At 37.8% G+C, this 19739-nt stretch overlaps 1 protein-coding gene across 7 annotated transcripts in view; it reads left to right on the forward strand.

Moving 5' to 3' along the window:
* Positions 1 to 19739, forward strand: part of CACNA2D1 (calcium voltage-gated channel auxiliary subunit alpha2delta 1) — a 478329-nt gene that overhangs the window by 255 nt on the left and 458335 nt on the right. The gene's annotated exons all lie outside the window — the stretch shown is intronic.

A 19739-nucleotide genomic window follows, 5' to 3' on the forward strand; every position in this document is an offset into this window, starting at 1 on the left:
CGTGCCAGGCTGGCACTTGAGGAGTTGAGCTGAGCCGGGGAGAAAAAGTTTCCGGCCAGGTACCCGCTGTCCCCAAGCCCGGTCCGGGAAAAAGTTGGGTTTGGATGGGTGTTCTACACATGGGTGATTTTCAGGCTTGTGAGGGGAGCCTGGACTTACCCCTCCCTTGGTCTGGGGGATGCTACTTGCTCTGGTGCCCAGACTCCTTTAGTTCCCAAATGACTGGGCGCACTTGACAGTTTCTCAGCCGAAGAGGGCTCGCCCGACGCCGCTGCGAGTGCTGTCCCCTCGGGGGCCCGCCGGTCCTGGGACCGCAGCATCCAGCCCCGTCGCCCTGCATCTGAAGCACCTATAGGTGCCGGCAGGCAACGCCGTTCCTGTTCTTAGAATGAATAGAACCTATTCTTTGAGGGAGGGACGAACGTCTCCGGAGTCTCGTGCAATTTTCTTTTATTTTTAACATTTCTAAAATAACTTACAAAATTCGCGGTTGCTCTGGAAATAGAGTGTTTTAGAGGTGACTGTATAGTCACTCGGCAGGAAGGGAATGAAGAATAATTCTCTGTTCTCTTGGGCTGGAAAAAAGAAGCAAAGTCAGTAGCTCATAAAAATACATACACATTTTAAAATGCGCTGAAGAGCCTTTCGGACATTTTTGGGAACGCATTTATTTTGGTTCTTAAAGCTACTTTAAAGCTTCTAAGAGTAGGTGATCTCAAATGGATGAGTCACTTTGATGCATTTTACATAACAAAAACAAAGCCCAAGGTAGCCTTCCCGGTATTTATGCTGTTGGGAATTACTTGCTGTCCTTTGTTGGCTGAGTGCTGAATCCCGGAGTTTTTGGTGGATGCTAACAGTGGGTCTTTACCAGACAAAACCCTGCAGTCAAAGCTGTAATTTAAATGCAGCTTAAAGTATTTATTACATTAGGTGTCAGTGCAGGAATCTGAAGGATGCACATTCTAACCCGGAGAAGGGGAGTGTCTAATATTTTTCGTCATTGATTTACAGTCATGTCCCTTTTTAGATAGTCTTCCATAAAAATGATTGCAGATCCTTTTTGTTATGAAGCGAAAGGGTAAATACCATCTGTAGGTCTTAGTTTAATTGGCAGGAAGTTCCGAGCGGATATTTTGAAATATATGGAGTAAGAATTACTCTAAAGAGGCATCAAGATTATTCATTCTTATTAAGAAATGACACTTTTAGTGATTTAATTTTTTATTCTTTTTGTAGCTTGGCCTATAAAGCGAGAACTCAAGTGAGTCGCTTGTGTTTGTGTCCAATAAAGAAGTGGCTCTTTAAAAAGGAGTCCGTGTGGTCAGCTTACACATTTTGAACATGTAGTTTTTTTAACTGACAATTTATCAATATTGCTTTCATTTGGAGGGAACACATCATCACCCCATTGGGGAAAACAATGACTTTTTAAAATGCAACAAAATACAACCTTTTATTCCTGAACATACCATTGTAAAATATTAATGTACAGATCTTTAGTGTGAGAAGGACATCTGCAAAAAAAAAATGCTTTCCTAAAATTAAAAGAAATTAATGTTTACAGTTAGAAATTCACTGGAGACAGAAAATAATTGGTAAAAAAAAGGAATTAGGAAACCGCAATTTCTTTTCTTTGGAAGGATCTGAAATTTATTTTTTAACAATGGAAATTTAAGATATTTTAGAAGTAATGAAACATTAATTATTTTGTGAATAATTAATTGGCATAATAATAATTCACAAATTATTTTGTGAATAAAAGACCTAGTAGGGCTAAGTCAGTTTCTTGTAAGTAATATTAACACTTATATTTGTAAGGCTTCTGCCTTTTCAGTAATTCATTTCAAAAGTTAAAATGCCATCTTCTGAGGACAGGAGAAATGATAGTTGACATTTGTCCTTCATGTTAGATTTCTGAATAAACTTTATGAAATTCAAATAAGTGCAGTGTTAATTTCATCAAAGTACTTTTCTCGCAAGAAAAAAATTAACATGGAGTGCTTATCATGAGAAATCTCAGATCTTTGGGAAAAAATTCAAGTTTATAAAAACTCAGTACAAAGACCAGGGTATCACTAAAGGCAAATTACTACACTTCTGTTTCTAAATTTGTCTAGAAATCATTAATAAATTCTTTTGGATTTTTGACAATTTTGCTTTTCCCAGAAGAAGTGCTATCAATAGTTTTTAGGTAGTTTAAGAGCAAGAACATGCCATTGAGACAGTATAAAATTAATTGTGCCCACATTGGGTGGGACTTGAGTTAGAATTACTAATAGAAAGTTTTAATTTTTTTTAAGTAGTGTTTACAATAATATCAAAGGCTTAAGTTTTATTATAATAAGAACAGAAATAATGTATCATTCTAAACAGCCTCTTTTTATTTTTTTTCTGATCTACCATATATTCTCATATAGCACATTTTCCTAATTAAATTATAGTTTAAAATCATTACTGTTATAAATCTAAGACCTAACCCTGAAATTACCCGATTTTTTCCCCCCTCCTACCAAGAAAGGAATTTTGATGCAGTGTTTTTGCTGTTAGGTTTTTCTGCTGGAAATGATTGTCTCAATAAAGTGGGAATCATAAATATGCCATATGGCAGCAGCCATCTAATGTATATTGGTTTATATACAAATGGAAAACACATCATTTTCATTTCATTTCATCAAAACACATGTTATACCGGTAGTTTAAGTTATAGTTTTCAAAGAGGGAGTTCTCTCTTGTTCTAGAAATAATTTCTTGGCACATAAATGAAAATGCTTCTATTTTAAAACTCAGAATAATATGTATTTGGCCAGCATTGTAATGCTAATTTAAATCTGTTGCTCTTTATTTTGGAATCTATTTACAAATCCGTATTTAAAGAAAAACACTGTAGTTGTAACCACTGTTAATGTGAAACTTTTATCTCAGTCATATCAAAATGCCAGTCAGCCAAGAATAATTGGCTGAGAGCCCATTGGTATATGGGGATCTTAATATAAACTGTGTAATAGGATAAATATGTTAATAAGAATTATAGGTATCTACAAGAAATAATTATATCCCATGAGAGCAAAGTACTTTGGAGTTTAAATACTGGAGATATAAATATTTTTTCTGTTATTACACAAGTTTATATTTAAAGACTATGGAAGATAAGCTTTTCTTATTTTGTGTTGTAACAGTGGAATGGCTATCTTTTTCATGTGTTAGAAGTGACATAATTATTTTCATTTGAGCTTAACAGTTTCTGTTCATGTACTACATGCATAAGGAAACGTGCCCTAAGATGAAATATGAGATAAAATGTTGAGTGTAAATTAAAACCTAAAAACATAACATGAACATAAATAATTAACATAAATAATTAAGTTTCTCAGATCTTTAATTTGTTCTCAAAAGCTTAATCATAAGATAACATTGATTATGCCACAGGTGTATGTTTAAAATATGCAACGGTAGGTAGAGTTTTCAGATGAGTAGTAGCATTCTGTTTAGTTTCTTAATGTTTCTATCTGGGTATATGTGTAGCCATTTGGGTTGGCATTTGAATGAGCATTAGGCAGACTGTAATGGATATAATCCAAAAAACATTTTGGAAAGGTGTAAGAATCTAAGTTTATTATGGTTTATAAAAGGCAATAAAATGTACCTTTATTATTTTGTACGGCTTTCACTAATTTAATTTTAACTTAATAAAGGTACATAAAATTAAAAGATAACATAAAATTAGAATCTGTAACAGGTTGTTCATCTTGAAAATAGAAACTTTACCACTCTTTTTCTTCGAAGACACCTGGCTACATAGATACTTTTGTATTATTTCTCCAACATTGATAAAAATAACATAATAAAATACTCTTCATTTTTGGGTTTACACATGGTAAGGTTTTGCAAAAATATAAAAAACACTTGCAAATTATGTATTCAAATTTACTATTTAGTTTTAGAAGTATATATAAGAACTAACATTGTGTTTAGGAATTTTTAAAATAACTTCAGATATTGTACCCCTAACAAACTGTTATTGAATTAATATGTATTCTGGAGTACAATTATTTAAAACACATACTCAGAAATTTCTATTATTTTCCCTATTTTTTAATACAGATGCAGATTTCCAAGAAAGCAATCTGTTCTTCTCAATTCACATCTTGCCTCCTAGTGTCTGTCTTCAAACTATTTATAACCTTAAAGTGGAGACTTAAATGGTTAAAATAATATATATCATAGAGAAACCATCTGATTTATTTCCTTCAGTATCTTACTGCATAGACAGTAAATTCTAACTTAAATCATACTTAGAAGTTTGAAAAGAATCAGAATTTGTGTCAGCATTTCTAAAAAGTAACATTTGGTTGTTACTTACACATGTAAGCTGCTTACCGTGGGGAAGGAACTCTGTTCTCTTTCCTCCAGTTCGCATTTACTTAAGGCTTGTAGTATGCATCAGATGCTGTGTCACACGGTGTGAGCCACTTTTTCTTTCCATGGACTATTTATGTGCATAGTGCCACACATGTTCCCAAGCCTTGCATATGGTTGCTTTCCAGTAAACTTGGAACTATGGAGTTTGGTATGGAGATGGCTCACCATGTAGCTTACAAATGTGATTTATTTTGTGTGTGTGTGGACACAAAATCATGAAACTAGTTGTGTCATTATTTACAGATTAGAAAGAAAAAGACAATCGACTTCAATGTCAACTGAAATAAAAATGGTGTAGAACTTTGTGAAAAATACTGTAGTTACCTTTTCTTGAGGGTCCAAAATATCAACATTGCATGATTAGATAATCTGTCTACTTCGTGTTATAGTATTTTGTTTATTAGGGAATATTTTTGCTTATACATATACATATATGTGTGTGCACGCACGTATGTATTTTTCTAACTTTTGTCAAGTGGTTGGCTAGGGTAGAAAAGCCTCAGTAGGGCAAATTTATGAACAAATATGTATGCTTGAAGATTTCTGATAATCCACAAGTGTTTTTAGGGATTGAATCTCTTTCAAAATATTTTTATAACACTAGCATTTCAGAATAATTTATCAAGAGTCAAATGAGATACTGGATACAAAAACAGCTTGTGATGCTCAGGTCCTATAGAAACAACTTACTAACATAGTTGATGAGTAGCAAATGGAGTATGATTTGAAAGAAGATTTTGTCATCTTTTTAAAAACATAAGTGTGGGGAAAAAAGGTATTGCACTTGAAATGCCGGGCACCTATTAAAAGGCCATTGCATACTAAGCAATTTTTATTTCTGCCAGGTAGATATGGAATGCTTAGAAAAGTGTAAGAACTAAACGTACTTGGTGTGTCATGCTTTAGGAATAAAGGATAAATGTGAACAGTTTTGAAAATTTCATTTGTAAAATATAAACTTCTAGGTTTATGTAATTTGTAGTCATTCAATGTTATTGCTCCTTTAAAATTGCCACTTATACGGATTTTAGCAAGATAATAAACAAGGAAAAGATTGACACTACGGCCCCAACAAACTGGCACACTTTTACAGTTAATTTCAATAATGCAGAATCAGGTTGTTACATGTGAAGCAATATTTAAAGTTCTTTTTGAATATGAATGCAGGATATTTCTGGCTAAATGTTATTTTAACATTTTCTTCTGCTGATTTTTTTTAAACCATATGCCTCTGCTGGATTAAAAAAAGAGAATACATTTTAAATTCTATATCATAAATGGAGGAACAACCTAAACTAGAAATGATGGCAATGGATAATAATGGTGTTGTCCATTTCAATGCTTCTGATTTGGGGATAATCTTACTGTCAATTTGAAATTCTTTTTTTGTGAGTAATTAAAAATTTATTATAATTATGTCTTGGCAAACTAAAAAGAAAAGAAAAAAACCTCTGTATTCTTTTTATTCAGATAATTAGTTACTACTTCTCTGTCTCTCTTTCATACACCTGCACATTTCCTGTTAATCATAATTTATTATTATTTGCATATAGCACCAAATCAGATGGAGAGTTTTGGGTTTGTTTTTTCCACATTACCCACGACTAGACCTCAGGGCCTTCTTTGAATCTTCTTTCACTGTTTCAAAGGACTTTCTCTTACTCTTGAATATTCCTCTCTCTATAGGGCAATTGTTGAAGGATTTGGATGTGCTCATAAATCTGTTATACGTGATCAACACTTCCACCCAAATTGTCAAACAGTCTATACAATTGCTTCCTCTGACATTTGCCCACATACTGTGGGGGATAATTAGGGGAAAGAGGAGAAGGAGCTAATAAAATTGTTCTCTGTCTAAGATGCCTACTGCCAGGCTATATAAAGGGATGGTTCGACATTAATGATGTCTTATTTGGAGGGTTAAGGAAAGAATGGCTCAGTAAAATAAATGGGCTTAGGCACACTGAGAAAATCTTTTTTAGAAAAGCCATCAAAAGGTGTTGTGGCGAAAATGCCATGAGAAATGATGCATGTGTACGTGGCGCAGACAAAGGAGTTTTCCAATTTTCACGGCCCGATTGACATTAAGGATGCCAAAGAGGGCAACTGGTTATTGTTTCATTTTCATTTTTTTGCCCATTTCCCAAGTGAGTGTGGTTATCCTGGAAATTATGTTGACGGAACAGAATACTCATTTATAGAGGTCTAAATGTTTATACTATGGACATGCACCTTAGAAACAAAAGACAGTGCCGTTGTCTAGATCTCAAAAAATAGAAGCAACTCAACATTATCTTTTTAAGAAAACCACAGAGGAAATGGTTAATCAGCTGATGGGCTGCTCATCAAAGCAGAAGTCCTAGGAGTCAGTTTCTTCAATTCGATGATAAGAAGTGAAATAGCTTGCAGGCAGGTAGGCTTCTAGGAAGTACATTTAAGACTTTGGACTTCTAAGGACATAGTGCATGTTATAGTTTAAAAATAGTTTTAATTTACACTCTTTTCAAGCATCTCTTCAGATATCTTTAGCATCACATGTAATTTAGCAGTTAATGCAGTTATTGTTATTCAGTGCAAATTATGTAGTGCACTGAACTACATGCTGTGTATCCAAACTGAGGAAGAGAGTCCCCAGGGAAGACATTTACATCTCTATGCCCACTCTAAAGCGGTGGGATCTGTCAGAGCATGAGCAAGGAAAAAGCACCTAGCGGGTTGAAGAAAGACTGCTTTGTATTAGGCACAGCGCTTCTGGGTGGGAAGAGGTGTTGTTGGGACTGGCCCATTGGTTTGAGTGGAGGTTACAAAATGTTTGCATCAGGGCTCCATTTCTACCTCATCTGAGGTGGAAGATGGGCAGTGTTCACAGCAACATGGAAGTTTATGGGAGCCAAGCTCTGCATTCTCAAACAATGTTGGCCTTCCTTCTGAGATTTTTTTCACATTAGAGATAAAAGTAATAGGTTTCGAATCGCAGTTTGTAGATGACGGATTCAAGAGGGCCGATAACTGAAGCAGAGACATCTAGAGCAGTTAGTAAACCATTGCAGCATTCCCAGAGTGAGAGCCGCCCAGGGTCCACGAGAGAAGAGTGGCAAGGGGAGGCAGAGCAGACGGGAAACCTGATAGAGAAGTAAAATTTCAAGTACTGTAGGTTATGGGATTTGAGGAATCAGGAAGAGAGGTCGCAGATCATTCTAAGATTCTATCAGGTATATCCTGCTACAGTGAACTTTGTGGACTAGAGAACACTGGAGGAATGGAGGGGGTGAAGGTAATCATTTTACTGTTGGACATCTTGCATTTTCAGTGTCTCTTAGACTATTAGGTCCTTAGAAATATCTGTCTGCAGGTGCTTTGGTTAAATAAGAACAGTTCTGGTAGGTATTGCAGACAGAAGCATGGGTTCAGTGCCTTGAGGAGTTGGTAGCGGGTGAGAATATGACAGTAAGTACAGATTATTCTTTCAAGCAATGTGGCATGGTGAGGAAAGAGAGACAGTCAGTTTAGAAAAGGACGCTTAAGGGATTTGACATTCTTTTCTTTACAGAATTAAGAGTTTTATTAGGCCGTTTGGAATTGTACATAGCAGAAACCCATGGGACTATCTTAGATCAAAAGAGGAAATATTTTTCAATGGTAGTGGCTAGATCATCAATCATGGGAGTTAATGTCAAGGATATAATACCAACAGCTGGGGAAAGGGGTGGGACTTCCATCAGGATCACCTCCCATTGCAGTCTCTGGTTTTCTTTAAGTCCTCAGGAAGAGAAGAAGAGAGAGTTTTTAGAAAAAAGCTCCTGGATGGTGGGGAAGGTTGTAGAGACCACCAAATAAGTGCTACCAGACCGGAGGTTTGGGCTTCTCCGAGGGAGAAGGCCAAATGGCACCGAGGAAAGAGTTGAGAGAGGCTGTGATTGATGGGTGAGTGTTCTGACAGAGGCAGGTGAGGAAGGGATCAAGAGGGAAAACAATGTCTTACAAAGTAACTTCTAAAATATGAAACAGCCTTGAGAATTAAAGCAGATGGTTGGAATATTGGATAGACACACTTTTATTTGCTGGAGATGTTTTTGGAGAGATGTTCCAAATTACAGATTCCATTCTCAGGAAGGAATGGCACGATTCAGATATGTAATACATATACCTTAGTAATGTTCAGATTTTGAGAGGCACCAAGTAGCGTTCTTCTTTACTTGATAGCGACAAAACTCCAGTTGACCGCTATATTCCCTTGGGACATAGTAACATTTTGTTCCCTTGTGTCTTTTTTATTTTTTTATTTTTTTGGAGAGATTATATTGAAGGTCTTTGTGGTTTTGCAGGTTTTAATATGTGCATATGCTTATGGTAGAAAGATGACAAAGAAATATCCGTGAAAAGGAAAAAAAAGAGAAAGTCGTTCTTTGTTTTGCCAGTTTAGCATTATATGTTTGTTATGTGGCATATTAGGGCAGTAACTGCCAGTGTCCAGTCGTAAGCATGGGGCAGAAATTTGAATTGGGACAGATCCTGGTTGAGAAAACAAAATAACAAATTTGATAGGGTAAGAAAGTACTGACAGATAGGATATTCCTGTGAAGCCTGTCCCTGGTCGCCCCTCACTAAGGCATCTCAGGTCTCCTGAAGGCCTGGAAATCACTGGCCGCTGCCATCACAGCGGTTCCCTGAGTTTCCAATATGACTGAATGAATGGCGAGGATCGCAGATGCCAGTGGATCTAAGAATCAATCTTGATCTCATTGGTCCCAGCTCAGTGTGGAAAAGCCACTCTTGTGGTTTGTAACAAGAGATGAGAAGAGTCAGATGGGAAGAATGGGCTATTTATTTCCCTTTTGTGATTCTGCCCTTTTTTCTCTCCCGTAGGTATTCACAGTGTACCTGAGCTAATTCTGAGGTCTCTTCCTGTAGAATATCTGGACACTGATTACTAACAACTATCTTCCAGTCCTTATAATATTGCTTCCTAATAATTTTGAGCTCCTTCCAGACGCCAATCACTGTAAAGTAACACTGCATGTTTTTTAAGCTATCCACCTTTGAAGTCAGTCCCCTAAGATAAGTATTAATATCTTCCCTGTTTTATAGATGAGGGAAGTGAACCTTAGAGTGTGAAGAACGTTTCTGAATTTTCGTAGGAGCTAAAATTAATCCCACCTGGCTTGGTTCAGAGTCCTACACTTACCTGCTATAGTTTGCTGCCATTTTATGGCAGGAGCTTTGGTATGATAGCATCCAACCGAGTCCACTTTTCGATTGGCTGCGTATTCCAGCAGTGGACTCGAGTGGAGAGAGCAGTCATTGTAAAGCAGAGCAAAACTAACTCTCAGTTTCAGTTTCTCGATCTGCAGAACAAGGATAATATTAACTTAATCCTGAATCACAGTGTTATATTATGAGGATCAAAGGAGAGGATGCTTGGGGAACTTTGAAGGACTGTTTAATGGGCAGGCTTTATTATTTGTACCACATGTGATTTTTCTGCCTTCAAGAGATCATGAATTGATGACTGAGGTTTAGCGAGCTAGATTATTGTGCTAATATATCACTCGGGCCATTAGAAAAGCCTGAAATGAACGGGAAAAGGAATTGCTTGGCAGGACTTAGAAATGACTCTTCCTAAAACTTGTGTAGCCTTTAATCATAAAGAGGAAATGAAAGGAGTAGAGTGAGTGAAGTGTTGTGTCTCTGAGTCAAGGACAGAACCTGTGTCGTAAAAGGGACCACGAAGACAGCAGAACCACAGAGGATTTGATGTGTTTTATCTTGACATTTCAGCCAGCACCTGTTGTATGAGAAGAGTGCCACAGAAGCTTGGATCTATTTTTAAAAGCCATCCCTTTGCTGATAACCTCTCATTTTCAAACAAAGATGTGAGTTTTCAGCTTCAAGACAGAATATTGGAAAGTCAATAAAGCTGGGTGTCCCTGATGTTTATAGAAATGATTCCAGACAACCCTACAAATTGGGTGAGCACAGAAGAGTAAAATCGAGACCAGTTGCATTTTTAGCAACCAACACAGAAGTCAGTAAAAATCTGCCAAGAGCATACTGGAAAAGGCCAGTCTTCATTTGACTCATCCAACTGATGATTAGTTAGACTCATTTAACCCCACCCCTTCCCTTTACAGTATACTAGGGAGGTCAGCCTGTCACAAACTCTCATCTTGTGTGGGGAGAAATTAAACACCTAAATAAAATTACTCCTGCACATGTTTAATCGATTCCTGGAGGAAAGGGATGTTTTAGATGAAACATTATGCGTTAATAACATGACTCAGGAATATAACTTGGTGATACCGTTGAAACCGGGTGATTTCAAGTGCCGGGAACCTGCCTCTTCATGGCAGTCGTCTTGACATTTGCCACAGAAAGGAATGTGTAAAAATCTTATAATGTTTGTCACTTTTAAAAATACCAAACCCTCCTTGCCTTGACATTATATTAGAATTGACTTAAATTTGCATCTGTGAAAATGTTAGGGGAGACCAACAAATGGGCCATGCGAGGCCTCAGGAGGGTGGGCACAATGGAGGGAGTGCGCACTGGTCTAAATTAAACATGTAGAAGGCTTGGTTGTTTCTCAGAACACCTGATTTTTCTGTCGATATAACTGTGGAAATCAGAATTAATTTCCATGAGGTAAAATATTATGGTGCATGTGTAGCCCAGTGCCCAGGGGATTGATATGTGGTGTTAGGTCTGCTGGTGAATAATTGTTTAAAATTTATATTAGTACTCTATGGTAATACATAAGCATAGGGGAATGGTAACTCATCACAGAGCAAACCGTCTATGGTAATTAGATGAGGTCATTCATCTCCTTAAATTATCAGATGTGACACAATCTGTCTGTGTGGTGTCTAAAAGCCAGCTGAGTCCCTGGGTGTAAATGACCATGACAGAGGGGTGGTTTGAGGGTTGCAAGCCTTGGATTTGGTCCTTCCCCTTCTGGGTTTTTCTACAAGTGAAGTAGATTAGCCCCTGGGATTCTCTTTCTATAATCTGCACAGGGATTTAAAACCTGAGATCAACAGGCCACTGAAAATCTGTTTTTTAATTGCTGTTTTTCTGTTTTCCTCTGCATCCTCACCCTAATTGCAGAAAATCATATAGACATGGCATATATAAATATTAAATATGATTATATTTATTACATATGTAACAATATAAAATATATTGAAATAATATGTAATGTTACATATGTTATGCATTCTATGTAAACATAAATTTAAATATGTAACGGTGTATGTAAGCATTGTATATAATATAATGATTTATATGAAGTGAAAGTAAAACAGTAGAATACACATATGGATTCAGATGTGTTACATGCATGTAGAATATGTATTTGGAAGACATTATAAAACCTGAAAATGCTTTGTAGTGTCCAGAAGTGCTATCATACCTATGAAGGATTGGAAATTTCATTAGGAATAATTGGAACATCGGAATGGATGGGTGGGGTGTATACTTGGTGACTATAATTTTAATGTTTTGTTGCCTTTGAGTCCTGTGATCACACTTTTCCTCATCTTCCAACCACCTCTCTCCCCCCATCCCAAATGTCCCCCTCCCGGCTCCCACTGATTCCATATTGCACCACTGGCCTCCAGAAGTTGCTAGGAAGCATGTTGGTAGACACTGAGGCAAAGCCCGAACTAGACTAGTATGTCTTCTGGAAGTTCCGGGAACCCAAGGAAGGCGTTCTGGTATGGGCGAAAGAATCAGTGTTTTGAGTCGGGTAATGTGAAGATTAAACCCTGCCTCTGATACAGCCATGTAATCGTGGGAAGGTCACCTCCCTGAGTTGCAGTTTTAGGCTCTATAGAAGAGCAGTCATATTCCATACCTTGGAGGGGAGATTATGAGGCTTAAATGAGAGGCCATCAAGTCCTGGCATGTGTATATCCCACTGAATTTATTGCGCAAAAGGTGGAAACTGTTAATTCCTTTCATCCTCTTACTATAAAACCAATAGAAGTGAAGGTCTTTGTCCCAGTTTTAATCACTCCTAGGGCTGTCTTTGGATTGTATGAGGAATTACTTAATTTTTCTGAATAATCCTTTATTGTGCTCATGTTAACCAGATTAGAACATTTCGAGGAAGTCTTCTCCGGAATGGGCAATGGACAGGGAGGACTAAGTAAAAAATATAACACACGAGACTTTGTTCAGTGTCCTGAGGTTGCGTTTAAGGTTCCTTACGATGTGTGTCATGGTTATTGTCTGAAGTTGGGTGTACCTCACTGGAAGAGATGGCCAGCTGTATCAGCTGCCAGTTGGGACCCTCTCAGTTTACTAAATTAGAACAGATTCCTACTAAGACATACAGGTCTCCAGTATTTTACATGGATTTGGTTGTTGAATTCATGCTACGTATCACTAAAGCTTCTTTCTTGTATGTGACTACCAAGTCCTTAGAGTTGTCAAAAGTGTTCATCTATGGTGTGGTTGCTGCCTTTCTAACCAGGCTTCTTCCTCTGAACCACAGAACACAGATAATGATTTCGGAGACTATTTGTCAGGTTTCTCAAAAATGGTACCACTCTAGAAGCATAGAGAAGTTAATATTTAAAGAATGGGTGCTTTTGGACATTAGGCTTAATTCTCTCACGGAGCTTGCTTGGTTGGTTAAAAGTGTGGGCTCAAAGCTCAGCTCTCCAATTATTGACGGGGTAACTTGAACAGTTGGGAAAACCTCATAAGGTTGTGAGGGTTAAGAATGTTAATTCAGGGCCTCCTGGGTGGCTCAGGTCGTGATCTCATGGTTTCCTGAGTTCAAGCCCCCCAACCGGCTCTGTGCTGACAGAGTGGAGCCTGCTTGGGATTCTCTTTCTCCCTTCTCTCTGCCCCTCCCCCACTTGCATTGTCTCAGTCTCTCTCAAAATCAATAAACAAACTTAAAAGAATGTTAATGCATGTAAAGCGATGGCACATAGAAAGTACCAAATAAATATAATACGATTAGAAGCAGGAAACTTTTGTGAATCAGGTGACTTGAGTTCCTGTTTGTTTCTACCACGAATGTTACGGGCCCTGAGAAAGAATATCTGGCTTTAGCATCTTCACACTCACATCTAATTGCTCAGCTCTCAACTGTTACCTAACAGCTTGGTATTAATGTGTCTGTTGATCATAAACCAGATCCTCTAGGTACTTGAGTAGTCCGGTGCCTCTTGGTCCTTTTGGAAAAGGCCTCACTTCCCACCCCTCCTATTTCAGTTTTCTTTCTCCTAATCTTTCTGAAATCAAAAATGGTGGAAGTATGATGTTTTCCAACCTTTTTAAATACCCTGCCCTACCCTTAAATTGCACCAAAGCATAGTATAGTACCCGGTTTCTTTCTGTGTCTGATCGAAGGGCATATGAAGAAATATGTAATGAAGTCAGTGACGTAGCAGGCTTATGTACAGAAAAATATTAAAGGCCTGTTGTCACTTGATGATTTTGTTTTGGGAAAGAAATCCTAGATGTTCTCTGTTGATAATATATTTCTTGTGATTGTTGCAAACTGTCTGAAGCCGGCAACTCTAAAACCATGTTGGCAATAATTGTGATACTGTGTATAGCATAGAATGGTGTACCACCTTTTTAAAAAAATATTTATTTATTTTGAAAGAGTGAGAGAGAGAGTACATGTGATCAGAGGAGGGGCAGAGGGAGAGAGAGAGAGATAATCACACACAAGCTCTGTGCTGTCAGTGCAGAGCCTGACATGGGGCTCAAGCTCATGAACTGTGAGATCTTCACCTGAGCTGGAGTGAGATCTTCACCTGAGCTTGATCGACACTTAACCAAATGAGCCATTCAGGTGTCCCATGTCCCCTCCTACTCCTTTTTTAAGACTAGCAATAAATACATTATATTTTACCTTGAGGGATAAATTAATATTATACAGTGTTTTTAAAAAACAGTATAAATCAGTTATATTATACTGCTTAAAATATCAATTCTAATTTTTCTTCTTTTTAAAAGTTTTTTCATTTTGAGACACACACACACACAAAGACAGAGAGAGAATGGGGGAGGAGCAGAGAGAGAGGGAGACAGAGAATCCCAAGCAGGCCCTGTGCTGTTAGCACAGAGCCCTATGTGGGTCTTGAACTCGTGAACTGAGAGATCATGACCTGAGCCGAAACCAAAGATCAGATGCTTAACCAACTGAGCCATCCAGGCTCCCCTCCATTCTGCTTTTTCAAGAAGAATTTATTTTAGAGCTCATCATGCATCTTAAAGTTTAGAGATGTGTGTGGAGAGTCACATACAGTGTGGCTTTCCCTTGTGCCCAGGTGACTTGCTTTCCTCCTAGTGTAATTGTCTGATTAAATGAGAGAAGTCAGGATACTTGTTAAATTCTCGGTATTTATGCAAAGAAGATTTGAATCACATGATTTAAAAGAGATTGAATACTGTCCACTGATTTAAAGTACAGTGAATGAAAGCAATCTTCACGAAGGCATTTTACATGAAGATGGGTAGATTACATGGACCCCTTGCTGAGAATTTACTAGTCTGGATTCATTTATTGATTTTAGTTTGGTATTTTTAATACTGCATAGTATATGACCACAAACTCAGTGGTTTAAAACTGTATTTTTTCCTGCAGTTTCCATGGTGAGGAGACTAGCTGTGGCTCAGGGCAGCACAAGGCTGCAGTAGCTGTTGACTGGCCTGCTTTCCCTTCTCGGGTTACTTTCTCTTCCTCTTTTAAGCTTATGTGGTTGTCCACACTTCTTTGTGGTTCTAGGAATACCCAAGGCCAGCGGGAAAATCTATTCAGAAAGGAGCCCAGTCTCTCTGAGGGACTCTCACCTGATTGAATAGAACATCCATGCTCATCTCTCCTTTGATTAAGTCAGAATCAAGTGCTCTGGGTTCTTACTTGCGTCTACAGAACCCCTTTGCCCCATGACGGAACAACCTCAGTTGGGAGTGAAGGGAGTGACATCCCTTCACTATAATACGCCCAGCCCCCACTGCAGGAGAGCGGATGATCCGTGGGAAGCAGTTGAGAACCCTTTCTTCCACAGGTTTCCCCATCAGCCATGGTAAAAACACCAAGAACTAGAAAATAGGATACTCATTCCTCTCCAACTGTAGATGTTCACAGTCGCTGGACATGCTCTGAGTCCGATGACCCAGCAGCCCTTTGCTTCCAGGCACACCGTATTTGCCACCTGGGTTCTGATCCGTCCTGTACAGAAAGTGAATTGTAATAGCTCACTAACACCTCATTGCTGGTGTTAGCTGAACTTGTCACCCTCTACAAAGAAAAGATTCCTCTCTGCTGTGGTTTAAGCTGAGTTACACAATTATTGTCAGCGAATGTATGGAACAATTAGAAGACAATTCTTTTGAAATACAAAAGCTTAAGTTACTTCTAAGGTAAGGTTTATACTTCATGAAATCTTCAATTTCCTAAAATTACTTGAATTTCCCAGCCCGTATAAACTGGGTGATTTTCTAAAATCCTAATCAGCCTTTTTTTTTTTAAAGTTTTTATTTTTATTTATTTTAGAGATAGAGAGAGAGCAAGCAGTTGAGGGACAGAGAGAGAGGGAGACACAGTCCCATGTAGGCTCCATGCCATCAGCACAGAGTCCTACGTATGTGGGGTTCGAACTCACGAACTGTGAGATTGTGACCTGAAGCAAAATCAAGAGTTGGACGCTTAACTGCCTTAGGAACCGAGGCGCCACAGCATTTCTTTTCTAAATATATCTTTATGTGGAATAGTAACATTTCTCACTAATGCCCCAGTTACCAAGTATTAATGCAGAAACATGTACATATGTAAGGGAAAGCATCCGTATAAAATTTTCTCCTCTTCCCTGAACTAATTGAGGGGAATAGCTCTGACTTCTGTTTTTAAAGAGAAGATGATCCTAAAATGCTTCTTCACAATAGCTAAGTACTGGGTCCTCGGTAAGTTTCACTAAAGGGACCCCTGTGTCCTGCAAACAGGTGCTCTCCTGCTCTGCCCTCCCTACGCCTGGTCCTCTCTGTGTGGAAGTACTGCTGATGGCCTGATTGGGTCAGGCTTTCTCTTGTGATACCTCTAGCACTCATTCACTTGCTGACACCGGGGGATTCTGGCCAGAGTACTTGTCTAATGCAGTGGGTTTTTTTGCATTAACTGTGCAAAAGGAATAGAGTTTATGTCTATTGTTTTTTCGTGTAAATTTTGTGTCCATTGCAAATATTTATTTTGTAGAATACAATGAAAATCAGTGAATGGAAAAAGATATGAATTTTCCTTTTAAATAATTAGATCCAGTAGTCATAACATTACTTTTTAAAACTGTTGCAAAAGTGTCTAAACACTCCCATTTCTATACTTTCTTTTCCTCCAGCTGGATCTGCAAACACAATCTGAGGAACACTGGTTTAATTGGTTTAGCTATTTAAGGTAACTAAATGGCTGTTTTTAGTTTAAAAATGGCATTAGAATGTAGATTTTCACATTAAATTATTAAAAACAATTTTTTAAATACTTATTTTGAGAGAGAGAGACAGAGTGTGAGCAGGAGAGGGGCAGAGAGAGGGAGACACAGAATCTGAAGCAGGCTCCAGGCTCTGAGATGTCAGCACAGAGCCTGACGTGGGGCTCGAACCATGAACCACAAGATCATGACCTGAGCTGAAGTCAGACGCTTAACTGACTGAGCCACCCAGGCGCCCCTCTATGCAGTCTCTTCTGAGTTATATCTAGCACTATACACTTAATTCTCAACAGTTGTCTTAAGCCCTTTTATAGTTTTTCCTGACTATTGAGATAAACTTATTTCCTAAAAAACAGAATTATATATTTTAAGAATCTCTTGAAGGGCCTTTGTTCAGTCCTTTTGTGGGTTACTTAAAACTAATCGAATTAAATAGCTCTTTTTATAAAGATGCTGCATTTTCCAGCTAATAGGTAGGATATGAGGCCAAAACAGTGCCAGATAAACTCGTGCTATAAGTCCCAGAGTAGCAATTCCTTCTAAGTGATTTTCAGGATAAGCTCACAAAAATACCTTATTGATAAATTCCCTTAAAACAAAACCTCATAGATCTTACCCCAAAATTGTGGCTGTTTCTATGTAGTTTGAAAATCCCCTTCAAGAAAGAGAATGCATAATTTAGCATCAAAAGACCATGATTCTAAGAAATATGCAGAACTCTTACCAATGGAAACTGTTCAACACCTTGGTCACCATTACAGTTAATTATTACAGTTAACTATTATTATATCTTATGTGCACATCATTTAAAACATCTGGACAAGATGACCCTCCTACATGAATGTTTTCATTTAATTTAATGCATTTGCAATCTGGCCAGAAATGTGGGTGAGAATTTAGAACCAGATGTCATTGTCTTATAAGTTTCACGTCTAAAAATAAAGTATTTTCTTTGTGAGCAGCTTTGGTTAGGGGTTGGTGAGGCGTTTTTGTTAGAACTTACATGGAGCAACAGGAAGGAAAAGTATGTTTAAAGATTATACATGGATAAGGCACCAAAAACCTTTGCAGCATCATGTAATTTTTATGAAACCAAGGTATTATTTCCAAATTATGAGGTTATTCTACTCACCTTAGATGGTCTTGAAATGAATCCTTGGATTATTCTTTCTCTTTCTTGACCATCTTCATTTTAAACTAGATTGTGAATTAAGGCACATTTATGCATACCTGATCCAATTAATTCTGAGCCGGTCCTACCTCCCCATGAACGCTATGGAAGTGACGTGGGCGTTGTATTTAGTAGCATAGGAGGCAGTCTCTGTGTTCCATGTGGCTTTGTGTCCACCTGCCTTTCTTTCTCTGTACTTCTGTCACAGTATTCACTCTTTTCCTGATGGGTCAGATGCACATAAGCTCTCCCTTGGTTATCGCATTCCTCCTTTTATGTTCCATCCATGATTTCAGACCTCCCACACTCTTGAAAACAAAACAAAACCTCAAAGGAACTTTTCTTTCCCAAACCGTTGAATAAACAGAGTCTTTCTGGAGATACCATTTGAAAGAGAGTTCATTAGCACAGGTAAATCTCTGATGTGTAGACCTTATAAATTCAGGCTGTATATATGTATATATTTATGTATAAAGTATATATAGTTATAAATAAATATATATACATACATGTGATATATACATACGTGTGTGTGTGTGTGTGTGTGTGTGTGTGTATGAGAGAGCATGCAGGAACTGGGGAGAGGGATGGGGAGAGAGAATCTTAAGCAGCAGGCTCTGTGCTCAGTGTGGAGCTGACATGGGACTCTATTCCATGTCTTTGGGATCATGACATGAGCCAAAATCAAGAGTTAGACCCTCAACTGACTGAAGCACCAAGGCACCCCAGTGCAGGCCATACTTTTAAAGAGAGGATTTTCCTGTAGTTCTCTTGCACCTTGTCCTGTGACTTCCAAACCTTATGCCAGAAGAGGAACTTCTGGACTATCTGCTTCTGAAAGTGTGCTTACCAATGTCGTGGCATAGAGTCGGGGAACATGTTTTGAAAGAATGATTTTGTAGGGTTTTCTAACTTCGGATTCTGTGCCTTAAACATCAGACACTATAAAAAAGTCATCATTTTTGATAGCTCTTAGTGGCATATATGCAGTGGTAATAAGATGAGCATGACCAGTAAAGAACTACTGCGGATGTATGTAGTATTTTATAATAAATAAGAGTGCAATTTTATCAAGTTACAGGTTGTAAGAATACCAGTGCAGTAGATTAAGAAGGCAGACCATTAGGATAAGAAGGGCAAAGATGTTTTCAAGGACGTGTACTTAAAGAATTGTAAAAACTAATTGAGCTATAAACTTGAAGAACTAAGTGATGCAACCACCATTAGAGGAAAGTGTGATTTGATTTGTTTTTGTGCTCTGACGGTTGTGTTTTTTTGTGATTCTGAATTGAAGGTTAAAAATTGGCTCCACATAAAACATAATACAAATTTATCAAAGCAAGTACTCTGCAAAATTGTTGTTGTTTAAAATAAGGAAATAAGGACCTCAAAACACTTAGAGCAGATTATTCTTTGTAGTGCTTTACAAAGAAGATAGTCTAGCATTTTTTAAGAGTCAGAACTGGAATTCCTCTTTATATCCAGTTAGATACATTTCTGAGTATTTTTCTCATGCTTTTATCTGACAATGATAGTGGTTCTGTTTCTGGCCCCCAAGATGTGGTAGGTTAAAAGCAATGTTTTATCTTGTAAAGGAAACAAAATCACAAGTTGATAATGGGATGAAAACTAAAAGGTGATCTTTGGAATTCTTAATTAATATTACAGGCACATGTGTATTTCTTACCAATCTTCATTTG

The sequence above is a fragment of the Crocuta crocuta genome, unplaced genomic scaffold (assembly GCF_008692635.1).
Source record: "Crocuta crocuta isolate KB4526 unplaced genomic scaffold, BGI_CrCroc_1.0 scaffold417, whole genome shotgun sequence".
Taxonomy (NCBI): Eukaryota; Metazoa; Chordata; class Mammalia; order Carnivora; family Hyaenidae; genus Crocuta; species Crocuta crocuta.